Source organism: Ananas comosus, linkage group 17, assembly GCF_001540865.1.
Source record: "Ananas comosus cultivar F153 linkage group 17, ASM154086v1, whole genome shotgun sequence".
In the NCBI taxonomy this organism is placed as follows: domain Eukaryota; kingdom Viridiplantae; phylum Streptophyta; class Magnoliopsida; order Poales; family Bromeliaceae; genus Ananas; species Ananas comosus.
Genome location: NC_033637.1, coordinates 3,953,597 through 3,956,974, shown reverse-complemented (window position 1 = coordinate 3,956,974; position 3,378 = coordinate 3,953,597). Strand labels below are relative to the sequence as shown.

At 33.6% G+C, this 3,378-nt stretch overlaps 1 long non-coding RNA gene across 1 annotated transcript; it reads left to right on the top strand.

Annotated features, from left to right (window-relative positions):
- Positions 2,062-2,789, top strand: LOC109722978. Its single transcript, XR_002219587.1, has 2 exons — positions 2,062-2,143; positions 2,378-2,789. It is a non-coding gene; the product is annotated as an uncharacterized LOC109722978 (long non-coding RNA).

Below are 3,378 nucleotides of genomic sequence, written 5' to 3'. Positions count from 1 at the left end.
TTTAGGAGTGTAGTTAGGTTTTTTAGTAAAGTCTAATTCATATGTACTATCTAAGAGGTCGATTCGAAGTCATTCTAAGAGAATGAAGTTGGAGACATATTTATGGTGGTGAGAAGATGCATGAGCTATGTAAGCATGCGTTTCTGTATGTTAGGTATGAACTAGAGTGAGGCTTCGATCGGTTTCTCGGCTTACTCGAGAGGCTGAAGAAGAGGGAAGCGCTTTTCCTTCGAAGAAAAGCACTAATCTTATTAATACTCCTCAGGCCGACCCTATGATAACTATCATAGTTCTTAAACCACGATAGCTTAAAAAGTGGCAATTTAAATTGGTAAACTAATAAAAATAGACAATCTAATATGATAAGTTAGTTGGTGAGTGAGTTGGGATCTCACAGGTGTAATAAGATTGGTACGTAAAAAGTTAGGTTTCCTATTTTTTAATTATCGTGGTTATCGAACTACGATAACTATCATAAAATCGGATCAAGATTAATACTCATAAATGCTTGAAAAAATTCTAAGATAATAACTCCTACCGGGTTTTACCTATTAATTATTGTTCTTCAACACGACGTGACTCAATCGTGATCTTATCGTCTTTAAAACCAACTAAGGAGTTTCGCAATTACTTTCACTGTCCGTGACGTTCTAACAACGGGTCTGTAACCGTAAAGGAAGTAAAAAACAGAGTGTAACTTTCAAAACGGACCACTTTTTACGAAACCATGTTTCTATAATAGACATGATTAATAACTAGCCATTTTTACAAACATTTCTAGTTCGTCTTTATTGATAAATGGAACGTGAATGATGACTATTGGAGCAATTCGCTCCCACCTGGCCTCTGTGTCAGACACACGAGACGTCCCGAGTGCTACTCAGACACCTGGTGGATAAGTGAGTTACGCAAAAATGGTTCATGTGGTATCACTACCCTGAGCTCCTGGAAGTCCGCCTCCTTGACCCACTGCTGCACGAACATCAAACCCTATTCACCTACCCACCTCGACGCCACGCGCGATCCTCCTTACCTGAAAGTCTTAACCAGCGTACGACCACCCACTAAACCTTCCGGGCCTTGTTAGTATAAAAAACATTGGATGTCAAACTGATATTGCTTTATTAGCTATTAACAGTTGATTAGTCTAATTTTATTCACATGAAGTTGCTTAAATCATTAGATTTGATATAATTATAAATCAATTTGGCTAAAATCACTCAATTTTTTTTTAAAAAAAACTAAAAGTCGTGGGCTCTCAATCAATATAAAGGTTTAGGGTTGTTATTCCAGAATAACTTATATTTTTTTAGAGAAACTTCAAATACCCTCCCTGTGGTTTCGCACTTTCTCAGTTTACTATCCTGTGGTTTAAAGTGTATTAAGTTAGTACCTTGTGGTTTCACACTTTTTCACTTTAGTACCCTATGGTTTAAACTGTATCAAGTTAGTAACCTGTGGTTTTACACTTTCTCACTTTAGTACCATGTGGTTTAATATTTCATTAAATTATACACCCTGAAATGAATAATAAAAAGAGAAAATTAAACCACATGGTACTAACTTGATATAAAAATGAAATCATAAGGTACTAACTTGATACACTTGAAACCATAAGATACTGAAGTGAAAAAGTATGAAACCACAGGATACTAATTTGATACATTTTAAACCACAGGATACTAAATTGAGAAAGTGCGATACCACATAGGGGTATTTGAAGTTTCCCCTATTTTTTTTAGCTTCAACCTTTTAATTTATGCTTAAATAAAATTTTATTTTTAATTCTCACTATAGAAAAAGTTTCAGACCTTTTTATTTAACCTAATATACATTTTCCAAAAACAGCAGCAACTAAAAGCAGAAGCAAAAAAACCCATTTATAGTACTAATTTTCCGTTTTCTACTTTAAAGAGCATTGTGAACTTTTACTGAAGAGAAAAACATTCTCATCCTCACATTAATCCAACAAATCATTCAGATTTAGTATAGATGATAATTCTCCAGCTAAGCTTCAGTTGGTTTCTCTTACTTCCACCTCTGTATAAATACCACCACCTTCTACGTACTCGATACATTCGTACGCAAATACATACAATCCATACTTGATCTTAGCCCGACGAACACGCACTACAATCAATCGGTATTATAAATAACCTTCCTTTCGCGCTATAAAATAGGACATATTTCAATTAGCTTATCTGCAGTTCAGCTAATTTCTCCGTTTGTATGTTATACCACTATAAACTGTAATATTATGTTTTGCACTTTATTGTTATATAGCTCACAAACGTAATAGTTTGCCTTATACTGTATTTAAAATTAATTTGTGTTCTAAGAAAGAAAATCTCTTTATATATATATTTTGATTGAATAGATGGCGTGCGTTACTCGAGCATGGATTTTACTCGCGCTCTTGGCATGCGTGGTGATGGCGACCGGAACCAATGCTGCCCCTACTCTGAACTACCGTGTAATCGCCAGGGATCAACCTCCGTGCAGGCCGTGGCTCGAGAATTGCCGCCCGCTGCCCGTCGAGCCCCATAGCAGGGGCTGCGAGAACGGGGCGCGGTGCCGTAACAACAATCTCGGAGAATCGGGCGCATGAGTTATGAATGCAGCAGATACATCCTGCAGTTCGATTTCGATCGGTGGAGGCGCGCGCCGATTGATTGATATGAAATTATGGTTATGTCCTTTGAAAATTGTATACTGTTACATTTGTACTTTTGTATGTACTTAAGCTCCGTTTGATTCCGAGATAACAAAGATTGGCATAAATTTTTTTATCTCTTAATGAATATACAAAATTTTCTTTGTTACTGTTTTCTTGTACATTTTGTACATAAATTTTTAAATATCTATACTATATATAAAAGCACGTATATTCAAATTTGGGTTTGTCGACAGACCCATTTTTCGGCGGAAAAATTAGCGCTCATTTTTCTCTTTCCGTACGAAAAATTTTAAATATAAGAATAAAAATAGAAACAACAATGAATACGTAAGTTCTCTATAACAGATTACTGATGTGAAAATCCTAAAATATAAATTTTTTTATTTAATTTCAAAAGTAAATTCTCTATAACAGATTACAGGTGTGAAAATTCTATAAAAGATATTTTTCTATTTTATTTTAAAATATCTTTTTTTACATATTATCTATTTAATTTCAAAATATATTTTCTTTTTAAGATAACAGATTTTATTTTTCTATTTAATTTCAAAAATTTATTTCCTAACAGATTTTATTTTTCTATTTAATTTCAAAAGTAATTTTTGCATTAGAGATTATTGTTAATTATTTATCATTTAAAGCATATCTTTCTTAATAGCGTGATTTATTATTTTAAATTTTTTAGATACATATTTGGCAAT